The following is a 16,237-nucleotide window of genomic DNA, read 5'->3' as shown; positions in this document are numbered from 1 at the left end:
CCAGGAATCGAACCTGCAACCTCGTGGTTCCTAGTCAGATTCGTTAACCACTGAGCCATGACGGGAACTCCAACTTAATGTTTTTAACTTACGAATAAATACTAAATAAGTCTCTGATGCAAGTTTGTTTCTGGGCACGTGTCTCTTTCTCATAAGTAGTAAGATAGCAAGATAATACATAACCCCTTTATATTCCTACCAATAGAACTTGAGAGCATCATGCTTTTCCTATACCTTTTTTGGAAGAATGATTCCCTTCCTGCTTGGGAATAAACAATTCTCTATATTTGATGGATCTACATATAAGGAGGATGGCATGTGAGATAAGAAGGAGGGGCTCTGACCCCACCAATAAGCCCTATTAGAGGGACCAGCTCCGCCGGCAATGGCGCACCCAACAGAGGAGCCAGTAGCAGCATCTTAACTTTCTGACTATTGGCTGTTCTCAGATGGGTATTTAGAAACCATTCAAGCATCCATTTGTCCACATACCTTCACACTTGAAGGGTTGGATACTGAGTGGTTCCTTTCTTGCCAGAGAGTAGCCACTTTTGCAAAGGGGTGGGACTCACTAGACAAACCCCTTCACAAATCATGGCGTTCTGGAGAAGAAAGAAACAAATTGGAAAGGTAAAAAGGTAAAGCTGGTTTTGCTGTACTAAGGTTTGCCCATACCTAGATTTATTTCGTTGACTGAAGCGGTTTTGTGGGTGTAAGCGATTTTTGAGGAGCAAATTAAAAAGGCTTTTCAAAACTCCCAGTAGACAACAACACAGTACTAGCTAATGGCAGTTGCCATCTCTACAATAATTACTTTTATAATAACCTGTTTATTAATGAAGTGATCTGCAAAATGGATAACGGTTTCTTAAGATTTAAAGCACAGGGATTCTTCCTTCCACTTCATTTTGCCTTTTTTTTTTTTTTTTTGTAAAAGTATACTGTGAAGTAACTCAAAATTTGCTGACAGATTTTACACACAATAATTTCAGAAATGCATGTTCAAGTAGGTTGAATAAACCCATATTTCTTGCATTGTGCCCTTAGATTATTCCCTCTGGTGAGGGAAACATTCTAAAATTGGTTGTGGTGATGCTTGCACATCTTTGTAAATTTACTAAAATTGCACACTTAACATGGGTAAATGTTTTGGTCTGTAAATTATAACTCAACAAAGCTGTTTTGAAAAAAAAACAGAAAACAAATTAATTGAACATTTTTAAAAGTATTTTCTCAGACAAATACCATATGATATTACCCTTACATGGAATCTAAAATATGGTACAAATGAACCGATCTACAGAGCAGAAACAGACTCACAGACAAGAGAACAGACTTGTGGTTGCCAAGGGGGAGGGGGAGGGAGAGGGATTAAACTGGGAGTCTGGGGTGGGTAGATGCAAACTAGTACATTTAGAATGGGTAAGTCATGAGGTCCTGCACAGGGAACTGTGTCCAAACGTTGGGGATAGACCACGATGGGGGAATGATAGAAAAAAACACTGTGTATATATGCATGACTGGATCACTTTGCTGTACAGCAGAAATTGGCACATTGTAAGTCAACTATACTTTAATATTAAAAAATTTTTAAAAATTATTTGTTTCCTCGATCTCACAGAAAGGCTGTGTTGAGAAGGGAGCATTCCAGGGAAAGGTGTTTACACAAAAGCGAGATGCAAGCATGGGGAAAAGAAGATCCAAGAGTCCTAGTGGACCACAAACTGAACAATAAACGCAAGTTAGCGGTGGAATGTGATTTTTAGGAAATCAGGCCCCCTATTGGGAAATGTTCTAAAAGCAGCACCCCTCATGCCTTAACACCATAGTTCTGGCGAGACAACAGACCCCAGGTACTGTCAACTCAGCACGTCCTCATTGCCACTCCTGCTATTTCCTTTTACCTTCATTAATTACCACCTTGTTCAGTCCTTATGTTGTCTAGTAAATGCTGGGCAGGGATAGTGTTGTATTCCTCCTTGCACTCAGAGTCCATGAAAACCCCTAGTGCCTAGCACAAAATAGGTGCTCAGTAAGGGCAGTTTCTGTCTTTTCTAGCTGAGTACTTGCCACAAACAAGGTGCTCAAACGTTAGCTTCCTACCCTTCTAGACTCTCAGGTGTTCCTCAACACAAATCTTATAACATGGGCTTGATGAAAGCTTTCACGGCACTGATGTGTGAACCATCTAGAAACCACCTGCCAGTGGGGTGAGGTGGGTCCCAGCCATTGAACAGGAGCTGAAGCCGGTGGACTCAAGGCCTTTCTCCTCCACTCCCGCCATCCAGCCACTCAGTGTCACAGATCACAGCCTCCACCCCCAGCCAAGTCCCTCCTGCATGCTATGGAATTTTTTGCTGCATATACATCCTGGTGAATCCCCCCCGCCCCCCCGCCACCGTGTCCCCCAGGCCTTTCTCCAGCAAGGCTGTGCACAACCCACATCCAGCTCAGCGTGACCCAGAGCCCAGGCCTGCACAGCTAAGCATGATGAGAACTGGGCTGCAGATGGAGAGTGGACGGCGCTGACATACTGATGGTCAAGGTGGAGCACACAGGAAGGATGACCAGAGAAAAGACATGATGGGTTCATGGTCACACTCATTGTCCCAGAGCAGCACCTCGGGGCGGAGCCGGGACTAGAAGCCAGGGCCCTTGACCTTGGACCCAGTCTCTGCTGTGAGTTGGTTATGTGACCCTGAACATAGCTCTGAGCCTCATGGTCCCCATCCGTAAAATGGGGCACTGGTTTGTCTCTCACTCAGCTTTACAGATGCTGGAGGAATTGTTCCAGCACAGAGGGCTTGGGCAGGAGACTCCTCCACTGCCCACCTCAGCAGGGCCTGAACTCCAGGTTCAGGGAGATGGTCTTCAGGCGGAAGCCTCCACCTTTATTCCTGCCCTGGGAGCCTAAATGCCGTCATCACCAGGCTGCTCCTGTTGTCGCACGGAATCATGAGGTTTTTAACCTGCGTCTCTGGAATCGCTTTACACTCTACCTGACAATTCTGTTACTTTGGGTTACAAACAAACTTTTACAGCTGTGTAACCTTTAGTCGACAAAGACTGTCAGATCTGAATTCAGCAAATTACACTCTTCCAAACTCCTGTAGCTGAGACGGCCCAAGGTGACAAAATCCAGGAGGGGGGTAAAAGCTGTGAGCTGAGGATGCTAAAGAGCTAGCACGGGAGGCCACTTAAATTTCCTAGGTAGCCAGTAATGTCTGCCTTACATGACATTTTAGAAAAACAAGCTACAATAATGTCACTGCTAAATTAACGCCATTAAAGAAAAGCGATTATTAGTGCTTAGAATTATGGGCTCTAGGAAGAAGAATAACACGAGCCGTACAGCATCAGAGTGGTGGAGTCCCAGCTCTTAGACTCAGAACCCAGTTTGAAGCCCAGCCTCACTGCTTCATGGTGGTACAGTGCGTTACTTAATTTTTCCACGGCTCCAGTTCCCCATTTATTAAGTGGAAATGATGCCCAGCTCTTCAAGAGAGTGAGGGATTAAATTAAATACAGAGACAATTAATAAAGGACTTATAGTAGACTGAATAACAGCCCTCCGCAAGATGTCATCATCCCACGCCCAAAACCTGTGAATACGGTACCTCACATGGCAAAAGGAACTTGGTGGATGTGATTAAGCTAAGGACCTTGCAATGGGGAAATGAATCTAGATTATCTGGATGGACCCAATACAATCACAAGAGTCCTTCGAAGAGGGAGGTAAGAGGATCAGTATCAGAAGAGCTATGATAAGAGAAGCAGGGAGAAAGAGAAAAGACAGACAGACAGATTTGAAGACACTACTCTGCTGACCTTGAAGATAGAGGAAGGAGCCACAAGCCAATGTAGGCAACCTCTTGAGGCTAGAAAAGGCAAGAGAAAGGATCTTCCCCTAGGGCTTCTAGAAGGAACTGAGCCCTGTAGACTCTTGATTTTGGACTTCTGACCTCTAGAAGTGTCAGATAACAAATCTGTATTGTTTTATGCCACTAACTTTGTAGCAATTTGTTACAGCAGCCAAAGGAAACTCATACAGGATTTTTGAGCCCACTAAGTTATCACTCAGTGGTCCCCAGTACTAGTACCTGCTAATGAAGCTGATAATGATTTTTTTTTTTTTTTTTTTGGTGGCCAAGCACGCATTAGATAGCTTCACCCCTTCTTTGAAATCCTAACAAAGAATTTTTTCTCTCTCCACTTGGTCATGTCTATCCTGTCTCCAAGTAGCCCATTGTTTTGGGCAGCTGGGAGATGGCTGGAAAGAGTTTCATTCTCAGGTGGACCTGAAATCTGCCTGGGCCCTTCTGCTCCTGACACCTGTTCAGGTAACTGCTTACAGGGCTCAGCTAACCTCTGAGTCTGTTCAGGGCTCTGGGCAGCTGAACAACATCACCAGCTAGTGCCACCTTCCAGTGTTTTTCTCAGTAGCTGTAGCTGCTGCCTGGCCTTGTGCAGGGGATGCTTCAGACGCACATGCTCAATCCTATCGTAAGTTTCATTTCACACCATTACCTTTAGCTTAATACTTGAGCCTATTCTTTGGGCCTTGTTTATGCTAACCAATGCATTCTCCACATGTCATCTTGAAATGTAACTATTTTATATCTGCCTTACCAATAAAAATATCAGCTGGAACCAAGACTGTGGCCTTTCACTAGAAATGTACTTTCATACTGACATTGATTAGCATCTTTGGGTATGTATTACCCAAATATTAGTCTGCAGTTGAAATTATTTTATCTTGCACACAAATTTATCATGCGATTCCCTGACAAATGCCAACCTGAGGTGTGTCTGCCTCTACCATGGCTAACACAATTCCCTGACATAATAATCTAGCAATCCTTTCACAAAACAAGGAATACAGTTTCCTTGTTGTGGCTTGCTCTTAAAGAAGCCACGCAGGCTTCTAGAGAATTCTCCATTTTTCATATGCTCACAAATCAGCCTTAAATAATCAGCTTAATGAGGGTGAATAGGATATGCCCACTTTTACAGTGTGCAGAATCTGTTCCCCTTTCTACTAATAAAAGCTATATTTTCCCATCTCTAGTGTTCCATTTTCTTTCCCACTCTCCATGTTTCTTAAAGATAATCAGCAGAGGCTCTACAGCTTCGATGGTGAGTTGTCTCTTCTCCCTGGGGTGTAATTTGTCCTGGCCAAGAGACTTGAGCTCATTTACAGCAGGCTGGTGCTTGTTATAATCTCTTCACTCATCTTGAACCTCAATTTTCTCTTAGCACCGTTTTCTTTTTCTTTTTAGTCAGGAGATTGTTCTCCTTAGCAAAGAAAAAAGGAGGTCAAATTCTGCTTTCTTGGTGTCATTCTAAAATGCAAATAGCATCACTTTACTTGGTCTACCCTAAACCCATGAGTGGCTGGTTCCTTCGCCTCCAGCAGTGGTTCTCAAACTCCTCTCAGGTGCTTATTAAAAATGCAGATTCTCCAGAGAATTCCCCTCTCAGAGGCTGAGTCAACTGCTCTACCAGTTAGGGTAGCAAGAGCTGCAAAAACAAACAAACCCCAAATAATACAACAGATCAGATGCAATAGAATTTTATTGCTTATTTTCTTGAAGTCCGCAAATGGGTGTTCCAGATCAGCGGGTAGCTCTCTCCAAACATAATTTCAGAGGCCCAGACTTCCTGGGTTTTGTTGCCCTGCAATCTTTAACATGTGGCTTCCAAGATCCCTATGTTTGCCTGCATCGACATGGACAAGAGCATGGAAAGCATGCAGGGCAGAATTTAATGGGTCAGGACTGGAAATGGCACATAACACTTCCACTCATGTTCCATTGATACGAGTGCCGCTAACTGTAAAAGAGACTAGGCAATAGGGTCTAAGTGCAAAGGAGGCCAGAAGATGCAGCCCAACTGCAAAGGACACTAGGAGATGCAGTCTGGCCCAGGAAGAAGAGAAAATGGTTACGGAGAACAATCTGCTGAGGTGGGTGTAGGGTTAGACTTAGGAATCCGCCTCCCACATAATCCTGCTGTAGGACCCCACTCTGAACAGCACTGCCCTGTGCATCCCCAGTGCACAGCCTTGTTCAAGACCCTTGAGAGGAAGGCTCCTCTTTCCACTCTAGCCCCGTTTGCATTCTCCATCCTTCTCTAATCATGTGAAGCACTAGCAGCTTCCCCAGCCTAACCTGTGCTTGGCAATTCTTGTTCTTCCTGCCCTTCCTCCTATCGTTTTTGGCCATATCCTGCACATCCTAAAGGACTCAGCTCAACTGTAATCTCTTCTGACCCTGATCCAGCTGCCCCCAGCTGGCACTGGCAGTGCCCTTTCTAATGTCTCTGTTCTACCTGTTCTGAATCTCATCTCGGTATTGACCATGCCTTTGTTTACCTGTGTGTCTTCCCATTAGATGGGGAGATCCTCGAGGGTAGCAACCTTTTCTTGGTTATCTGTGTATCCTGAGCACCTGGCACTTTACCTGGTACACAGTGGCACCCAGTAAGAGTTTGCTCCACAGAAATCCATAGTATTGGACATCTTACCACAATCACCAATCAGATCCTCTCTTGACTTTCTGCTCATGTCAAATAAGAAAAGTTTTTTGTTGTTATCCTGTCCCTTTTGCTGCCTTAATTAATTAGACCTAATTAGGTGTGTGTAACTCTACAATACATATGCCCCTTCTCCCCTTCTGCCAGCGGCACTCAAAGGTAACTTTCCCATAGTCACTCTGGTTTCATCAACACCCACTGCCACCTGACTACTCCTCTCTAAGAGCATTAGCAACCACATATAAAGAATTCTATCAACAAGAGTTCTTGACCCAGCTTCCCTTTCAGATTCTCATGGAATGTCCCCTAATTTCTTGGGGACCTTGAGAAGTCTGAAATCCAGTACATACATCCTACCATGCACACTTGTCCCCACTCTGTTACCCATAGAATCTAAGATGATTATGTGGCTCCCAACATTCTCACTTCCCATATTCACAGCCTATGTCCCTTTTCAAGTTAAACCTCTGTTTGTCTATGTTGTTTGTCCAAAATTAAGTTATAAAAGACATTACAGCTTTTGTCTTGGCCTCTCTCTCCCTCCCGCTCACGTCACTTGCTGCTTAGGGAGAAGCCAGCTACCATGTCTTGAGGCAGCTCTCTAAAGAGACACACAGGGCAAGGAACTGGGGCCTCTAGCTCACAGCCATGTAAGTGAACCTGGAAGAAAATCCTCCAGCCCCAGGGGAAGCCCTGAGATATCTGCAGGCCCAGCTGATGTCTGACCACAACCTCATGGGAAATCCTGAGCCAGAACTACCCAATGATGTTGCTCCTGGATTCCTGACCCTCTGGCACTGGGTGAGATAAGAAATGTTGCATACACTGCTAAAGGTGTGTGGCAATTTGTTACACAGCCATAGATAATTAGTACATTTGGGTTCTCCCTCATTCCAATAGGAACCTTCCAGGTCAGATTTCAGTGGCCTGAGTGGTACAATCACAGCGGGGGGTGCCCAGAGCTCACCAGTGTGAGGCACCTGTTATATGCTTAGGTAGTGAAAAGGCACAACATGACATCCAAATTCCATTCCAGTTTTGAGACTTGTGTCTAGGAAGAGCCAGCCATATCCCCTCTCTAGCCAATGGGTTGCATCAAACTCCTTACTGATGAGAGAACACCTGCCCCTCTTTCTCTAGGTCGGCATTAAAACTTTTACACTCAGGATTCATCAAGTCTCACATCCTTTGTTGTAAGGAATATATGGAAATTTTTTAAGAAAATCCAAGGCTTACAACAGTGTCTGGCATGTAGTACTAAACTAGTGTCAGCTATTATTGACATTTTCATCACTGGCACATCATTATTTCATATACTGTCACCCTCAACTAACAACTCTGCTCCTTATAAACAACGCATACACATCCACTGCCACACTTCAATCTGGTTCCCAGGAAAAACCACCTTGATTATAACGATGAGTTCATATTTTATTTTTTATTTATTTATCTTTTTTTTTAGGGCGGCACCCGTGGCATATGGAGGTTCCCAGGCTAGGGGTCGAATCGGAGCTACAGCCGCTGGCCTGCACCACAGCCACAGCAAGTCGGGACTGAGGCACATCTGTGACCTGCACCACACCCCACGGCAACATCAGATCCTTAATCCACTGAGTGAAGCCAGGGATTGAACCTACATCCTCATGGATGCTAGTTGGGTTTGTTAACCACTGAGCCACAGTGTGTACTCCTGCAACCCTTTTAAAATCTTAAATTCATTAATAGGAGTTGTCTGCAGATTAGTATATAAACATCTCAGATTACAAATACTGTTCTGACGCTTTCCAAATCCTCCTAGGTTTTTCTAAACCTGCTTATTCTAAGTTCTGGTTATTTCTAACGAAATTTTACATTAGCCATAACTCTCTGGCAAATTTTGAAATTGACCCGAAGCTCTCAAAAATTACCAAGGATTTAGACCTAAGCTAGAAGATGCCGAACTTGTTGCTTTCTAGGAAAATTCACAACCACCTAAATGAAATGTGTCTGACTTGCAACCCTTTTCCTGAATCATCAATAAGTCAAAATCTATAAAGAATTGAAATGTTTTTCTAAATGAAACCTCCTGGTAAATATTTTTCAAAGGTTAAGACCTGTGGTGTTACCTTTTCCCACGATTAGCACTGGTCTCCAAAGACTGAAGGAGAAAACTTTTATCTCAATACTACTACTTTCTTCCATTTATAACAGGGTCTGATTTCTTAAACAGGTTCTATTCAAGACATCTTTTTTGACCTGACACAAATGCACCTTCCTTTATGCAATCAGGCACATTTGCTCTTTTTTCCCTTAGAAATCCTAACCATTGCACCCGTTCATCTTGAATGCTTAGGGCTTCTAATCCCACCTCCTCTCCCTTCTGCTTCTGTCTGTTCTGTTTCATTCCTAAATGTCTCCTTCGGCACCATGTTTTAGCCTGTAAATTGCTCAAGACATCTTGAAAGTAGGTAGGTAACCAGCCTTAAATTAATAAAAATAAATTAATATTTATTTATTAATTAAATAAATTAATATGGTTCTGAACAGAATGTCTAGTAAATCCGCCACTGACTAAATATCAAAGGGAAAACCTTCACGCAGGCATCCTTTTGTAATGGAAACTAGCAAATCCTTCTGGTTTTATCATCCTGAGTTTTCATATATTGTATTTTCTTATAGCAAGATGCACCTGGACTAGATGGTGACTTTTATCACAGACTTAGGCTATTTTTAAGACCCTTAGTAAATATTTGAGTTCAGGCCCTATTGCTTTTCTCTTCCTTGTTGCCTCTGACTCCTTAGGGACAGAGCCTCAGGAGCCAATGTGTTGACAGTCCTGTTTCCAGCGGGCATGACCTCACAAATTCCTCCTCCCAGACCCACTGCACAGAAAGTGCACACAGCTCCACAAATTCTAGGAGGGATGAACATGAAGATGAAATACAGGGGCACATATACCAAAGGACCTGAAATAGCTGAGGCCGTTAGATCCTTCACCCTGCAAGATGAAATGTATCTCACACTCTGAGAGCGCCTGAAGCTTGATTCCCAACCGCTCTGTCTTTGGGGAGAAGAATGAATTTGTTCCCTGGAGGAGGGGCTGCCTTTTGTTTGTGAACACAACAGGCAGCCTCGGCTTTGGGGATATGGAAATAGCAATAACTCCTGAGACAGAGCCCTGGACCTCGCCATGTTCGTGAGACGGCTGATGAAAATATTTGTGGCAGAGGCTCTGCACGGTGGTTCCCCTGCTGCCTGGTGGTCCCCCAGCGCATGCGGAGTGTGCATGGTCTCAGCAGCCTGCGTCCAAGCAGGGGACAAAGAACACAAGGGTCAGCCACTGTCCTGGAGACAGTCAAAGCCGGGCCGTCACCTGCCCTGGGTGGTCATCCTCCTGCTTCTAGCCCGGGTCAGGGCTTCAACATGACCACACTAACGACATGTCCTGGCCCCAATTTCTACTGAAATCTCAGAGGGAGATGAAAGATATTGGCAACCGAGGATTCTGGAATCCAACAGGGAACCAGCTAGCCTGTAACATCTTTATTCTTAAAAACAGCTTAAAAATATGTATGCAAAGAATTATGAGGATTCAACCTTTTCTCAAAAGTCTCCAGGGGTTCCTGTCGTGGTGCAGTGGTTAACGAATCCGACTGGGAACCATGAGGTTGCGGGTCGGATCCCTGGCCTTGCTCAGGGGGCTGAGGATCCACTGTTGCCGTGAGTTGTGGTGTGGGTCGCAGATGCAGTTCAGATCTGGCGTTGCTGGGGCTGTGGTGTAGGCCGGCAGCTGCAGCTCCGATTGGACCCCTGGACTGGGAGCCTCCATATGCTGTGAGCACGGCCCTAGAAAAAGACAAAAAGACAAAAAAAAAAAAAAAGTCTCCTGAATTTTCCCTCTAGTGAAAACCTGCTTCAATGATGGAAAGAATCCTCTAACACTCAAATAAAATGTTTCTTACAACTGTTCTCCCAATCATTTGGGCCTTCCTGTTACACTCTGTCTTCTTTGATATTTTTTAAATATCAAAGGACTAAAGTGGAATTCTGGTCACTGTGAACAATTCAGCCAATGGTCATGTATCGCCAATAAATATGTACTAAGCAACTATTAAACCCACTCCTTTGACCACCATGCTTGAAGAACCACTTTATCAATGGGGAGGGTAGAATCCGCTCTCCAAAGGCACCCAAGCAGTGTTTCTTGTCAATTTGGGAGCCGGAACCATCCAGGAAAAGTGCTAGTGGCTCTGTCTAATTAGCACCCCTGCCACCTGCAAACAAGTGGTACTGAAAAAAAGGTGCTGCTTCCCCGCCATTGAGAATGCTTAAAAAGATACAACTGGTTTCACTCTGAATCTAAGACTCTAATAGTTCACTGATGGTGAAAATACATTTTCATTTTTACCCAAAGGAAATGACTGTTAAGAACAAGTCGTGCTGCAGAATCTATCAGGACGAGTCCCCCGATCCAAGGATCCCACCTCCTCTGCCTTCGGGGCCCCTGCCTTCTGCTCTGGCTGCTCTGGGCTCTTCTTTCCCATGGAAACCTCCTCATTCCCCAGCTCCAGTCTGAGACCTGCCTCCACCAAGAAGCCATCCTGACCTGCCCCAGTTCTGAGACTCTCCCCGTACCCTACAACACTTGGCGTCTTTTCCCCACAAATGAGCACTAAGTTAGGTTTCGAGGTAACAACTGTTGTTACCTTAACGTTCGTCAAGAACAAGAACCAAGTACAGGAGTCCCACCTTATCTGCAGAGAATATGTCCCAAGACCCCCAGTAGATGTAGGAAATCACAGATAGTGCCCAACCTGGAAGGTACTGGGGTTTTCTCCTATACTAGCGGGCAGGTAGTATACACAGCATGGACATGGTGGACAAAGGAAGGATTCAAGTCTTGGGCAGGGCGGGATGAGATTTCATCATGCTACTCAGAACGGTGTGCAGTTGATAACTTATGAATTGTTTATTTCTGGAATTTTTGATTAAATATCTTCAAACCAAGGTTGATCACAAGGAACTGAAACTGTGGGCGGGCGGGTGGGTGGACTCCGGTATTGCGGTATTGTATTTGGAAGCCTCAGCCCCCTTTGGGGAACAGGCAGGGTAAAAATGAGCAGAGATGAACCACCTCGTACCTTCCCTGTACTCGTGAGAGCACCCTGCCCAAGGCTGAACAGGCAGGGCCTCAGCAAAGGGCTGATTGAATGATTAGCATGTGCCTCTGCGACACATCCACAGAGCAGGGTGGCCACAGTGAAAATACAGCAGCTGTGACTTCTTACTTCCTGCTTTAATCAACACCATGGGGTTGAAATGCAGGACACACAGTAGGTGCTAAATAGATTTTTATGGATTGATTAACCACTGGAAGGGCAGTGACTTACGCAGGATTTATTAATGCTTGTGATGCCAAAGGGGGTGGTTTTAGTGGAGCATAATGTTAGAAAAACAAAACAGCAAACACAAAACCCAACCAGCAGAGAGGCTGGCTCCTGCTCTATTTATACCCACTGTGCTCCTGGAAACAGCTGTCCTCTCAGACCTGAGGGTTTCTGATGAGACATCCACTCTTGCAAGTGGCCTGTGCATCCAGTAATCAAAGAGATGCTTTTTCCCTCTTCTACATCAGCCGAATGTGTCCTAAGACTGATTTCCAATCCTGGGTCCAAGGCTGGCTGCTGATAAAGGCAAAATCAGCAACCACGGTGTCTTCTCCAAGGGAAAAGCACTGGGTTAATGACCAAAGAAACTGCTTTTGTGTGTTGAGAGTGGTGAAAAGAACCAAAGCTTTGGAACCGACCAATCAGGCTCCAATTCCAGCTCTGCCACTTCCTGGCTGTGTGATTTCAGGAGATCCTCTACCCTCTCTGTGACTAAGCATTTGGGACTGATAACCTTAATTCCACAGGTTGCTACGACCATTAACCAGGTCTTGTGGGTAGAACACCTGGTACAACACTTGGCACATTGTAGCCATTGAGTAAAGTATGGCTTTGTTGTGGTCATTATTATAAACACAAAAAAGGGAGTTCCCACTGTAGCACAGCGGAAACGAATCCGACTAGGAACCATGAGGTTTCGGGTTTGATCCCTGGCCTCACTCAGTGGGTTAAGGATCTGGCGTTGCCATGAGCTGTGGTGTAGGTTGCAGACACGGCTCAGATCTGCCATTGCTGTGGCCATGGCTGTGGCGTAGGCTGGCAGCTATAGCTCCGATTTGACCCCTAGCCTGGGAACCTCCATGTGCCACAGGTGTAGCCCTAAAAAACAAAGTACATACATTCATACATACATACAAAAAAGGAGAGAAGGCCACCTCAGCCACAGTAGGCACTTTCAGACAGTCCCAATGTGGCTTCCTCTGATGCCTCTCTAGGTGACAGTAGTGGCCTTTCCAGCACCAAGTCCTTGTCTGATGGACTGCACAGATTATGGTCTATGCTCTGAGCAGGGACCGCAGGTTCCGGAGCATTCTAGCCCACCTCCCTGCACATCACAAGTCCACTCCTTCACAACCCAGCTTGGAGCACACACATGAGTCCTGACCCCAGAGCCCAGCCTGGGGCACCTCTATCAAGACAGGGAGAACTGGCCTTTGAAGCACACTCCACAGAGCTGATTTTGTGCTTCAGGGAGAAATGTTTTTGGGGGTTTGTTTGTTTGTTTGTTTGTTTGTTTGTTTGTTGGCTGCACCAGGGGCATGTGGAAGTTCCTGGGCCAGGGACTGAACCCACACTGCAGTTGCAGCCTGTGCCACAGCTGTGGCAACGCCAGATCCCTAACCCACTGCACCACATGGGAACATCCCACGGCAAAATCTCTGACCAGGGCCGAAGAAGCCCCCATGTGTAACAACAAACCAATCTCATTTACCAGGAAAAGAGATTCATGCCAACCACGCAGCATATCCCAAATGCCACAAAGCAGGGCAGTGAATAACCCAGAAGAGCCTCAGCTACCAGCAAGGTCTATGTAGAAAGAGAGATCACTTACACAACACAAAGCAGATCCAGTGTATGTCACCGAGACCCTGGGGGAACGGGGGCAGACGACATGAATGACAGCGCTCCAGATGAAATGGAGTTCATGTCTTGATCAGAGACCACGCTTCCTAAGTCCATACCCAACAGTTCCTTGCTGGGCAGAGCCCCACTGCAGGGGAAGATCTAGGCTTCAGACTCCTGAAATCTTTATTTGCATCCTGGCTCTGGGAATGAAAGAAGGGTGGGGTACAAAGGGTACACAAGCCCACTAGGATTCCAATTCACACAGCTTTTCTCATTCTCCTGACAAGCTGGCACCCCTGGTGAGCTGTTATCAAGCTCCAACCCTGAGAGCATTGCAACACTCCAGAACCAGCACCCTTGGCATCACGTGGGCGGATGCACACTCAGCACAGCCCCTCTTCTCTGATAACGCCTGCAGGGACAGTGGGAGAGTCCTTACACCTTCACCTAGGCATGTAGCTGAGGAAGGATTCTCGGAGTGCATATTTGTTTCTTGCATTCGAGAAGCATTCAAAATGATCTGTAAGCCATTACAAGTGCCTCAACCTGCCAGAGCTTAACCCGTCCCTTAGTCACAGGTCCATAGTGCCCACAACCCATCCTACATGCCCCTGCTCCAGAATGTAGCCAGGTGGATCCCACATGCTCACAGTTAGTGGACCCAGGCAGATCCTGTCAGAGAAAGGCTTCCTTCGACAAGAATGAACACGGACTCACCTGCGCCTTTGTTCTCCTCTTGGCCTTCAGCACTTGAGGCATTACCTGAGTCCTTTTTAGAATTCCCCTTTAACCCCTTTCTGCTTTCTCCCATTTACGTTACCTTCCATCACTTTTCACACACGTGTGAAGAACTGAGCATTCAAACCGCATCTCTTGTTCCCCTTCAGGCTGCTGGAGGAACCGTGGGGGCTTTCTTGCTCCCCTTCCACCTGTTTCCCCTTGGAGGCACCCTCTGTCACCCTCTCTTAAAGACTTGCCGCTTTTCCTGGCTGACCCCACCCTCAAGGATGGATTCCTCTCTGCAGTGTTTTGCCCTGTCCTCTCCTCACCCCCAGGCTTCCCACACCAAAACTTCATTCGATTTTGTTCTTTTTTTTCAGGAAAAGCAGTTCCTCCAACACCAGCGGGCCATTTCCCCGGTGTTCTCATTCCCTTGCACTGACAGTCGTCCTGCTACCCTCAGTAGATTATTATTATTTATTATTTATCAGCCGCCACACTGTACTCTGCCTTCCCACAAGATATTAAAGTAGACACAATCCGGCACTGAGTTTACAGCCAAGGAGAGCAGAGGCCTGGATTCAGACATCACAGGAGTGAGCTGAGAGATTTACCAACCGGCCCTCCCCCTGCCCTGGCGATGGGGGCGGGGCCTGGCAGAGCCCGCCCCGGGCTGGCTCCTCCCAGTTCAAGCCAAAGAGCAGGCAGCTCCCCACCTTTCCACACGCCCTCCCCAGTTTCTACCCAGGCCTCAGGCCTGAGCGGCTCTGCCTCGGCCGGTGGAGGTGGGGAGGGGAGAGGTCGAAGCCCCACAAGTCTTAACATTCCGGCTGGAGGTGGGGGATGGGGGGAAATGATATATTTACTCAGAAATTCAATACCAAACGGTGGGGGAGGAGGGAGAGGTCGGGGAATAAAAACCAGATCTCGAGAATTACCAAGGACGGGAAGACGGGTGCTGAAATGCAATGTTCTGGCATAACGGAAAAGCCCTCGCTGGGGCTGCCACCGGCCTCCAGCCAAGCCTTTCCTATCAGGGGTGCAGTCGGGGTCTGCGTAGACAGCGCGTGGAGACGGAGCAGGGATGGAACTATGAAAGTCGGTGTAGACAGTGGGAGTCCATGTAGGCATGGAAGGCTGGTGTGGCCTGACTGAGGAGGGGCTGTCTAAACAGAGAGAGGTCTTGCGGATTCAAGAGGGTCAGTGTGGACAGGAAAGTCCTTGTACACCGAGAAGAGTCGAGCCTGACAGACTAGAGAGGGCCGGTGGTCAGGATTTGCAGGGCTAGCCGTAGTTCTTCAGAGATTTGGACAATTCCTGCTCCTTACCGTGGCTGGAGTGTCATAGGGAGGGCGGAAGCTGAAAGACGATTGGACTTTTCGTTCTCAAACTTTTCTGCCAGTTTCCTCAGGTGTTGAGAGCAGACGGGGAGGTCGCTTCAGCCGCGTCCCCCAACCCTGGGCCGACCGGGCCGGGAGGCCCGGGCCCAGTAGCCGGGGCCACGCACAGTGCATCTGCCGGGCGCGGCCGCCGAGGCGGGCGAGCCGGGAGCCACCGCAGGGGGGCGGGGGCGGCGGACGGACGGACGGACACACCCGCGAGCACTCCGCCCCAGGCCGGGCGCGCGGCTGCGGGGGATCCCTCGGGCCCGGGGAGCAGCGCCGGGTGCCCGGCCGGGGGCGCCCCGCCTCCCCCACCCTCCGCCCCCGCCCACTCGGGCGCCCGTGATTGGCTCCGCCCGCCCCTGGCTGCGCGCCGAAGCCCGCCTCCCTCGCAGCTAAAGCAGACGGTACCCGGAGCGGAGCGAGCCAGAAGGGAGCATGGTCCCCGCGCCGCGGCCGCGCCAGCCCCCGCGCCGCCGCCGTCCTCGCCGCCGCGGATCTAGCTGCAGCTCCAGCCCCGGCCCCGGCTCCGCAGGGCCCGCCCGCAGCCCCGGCGGCCGCCGCGCCTGAGCGCAGCCCCCGCCCGGAGCCCGAGCCCTGAGCCTGGAG

The 16,237-nt window shown here is 47.6% G+C and overlaps 1 long non-coding RNA gene across 2 annotated transcripts in view; it reads right to left on the bottom strand.

The window, feature by feature from the left end:
- Positions 1-15,906, bottom strand: part of LOC102165540 — a 282,871-nt gene extending 266,965 nt beyond the window's left edge. Inside the window, exon 1 of one of the 2 annotated variants that reach the window (XR_002342823.1) lies at positions 15,575-15,906. This is a non-coding gene — a long non-coding RNA (uncharacterized LOC102165540). The remainder of the gene's footprint in view (positions 1-15,574) is intronic. The other variant, XR_001307847.2, reaches the window with a different exon arrangement.

The sequence above is a fragment of the Sus scrofa genome, chromosome 3 (assembly GCF_000003025.6).
Source record: "Sus scrofa isolate TJ Tabasco breed Duroc chromosome 3, Sscrofa11.1, whole genome shotgun sequence".
Lineage (NCBI taxonomy): Eukaryota > Metazoa > Chordata > Mammalia > Artiodactyla > Suidae > Sus > Sus scrofa.
Note: the sequence above shows the minus strand (reverse complement) of the source record. Positions and strands in the feature narration are given on the sequence as shown.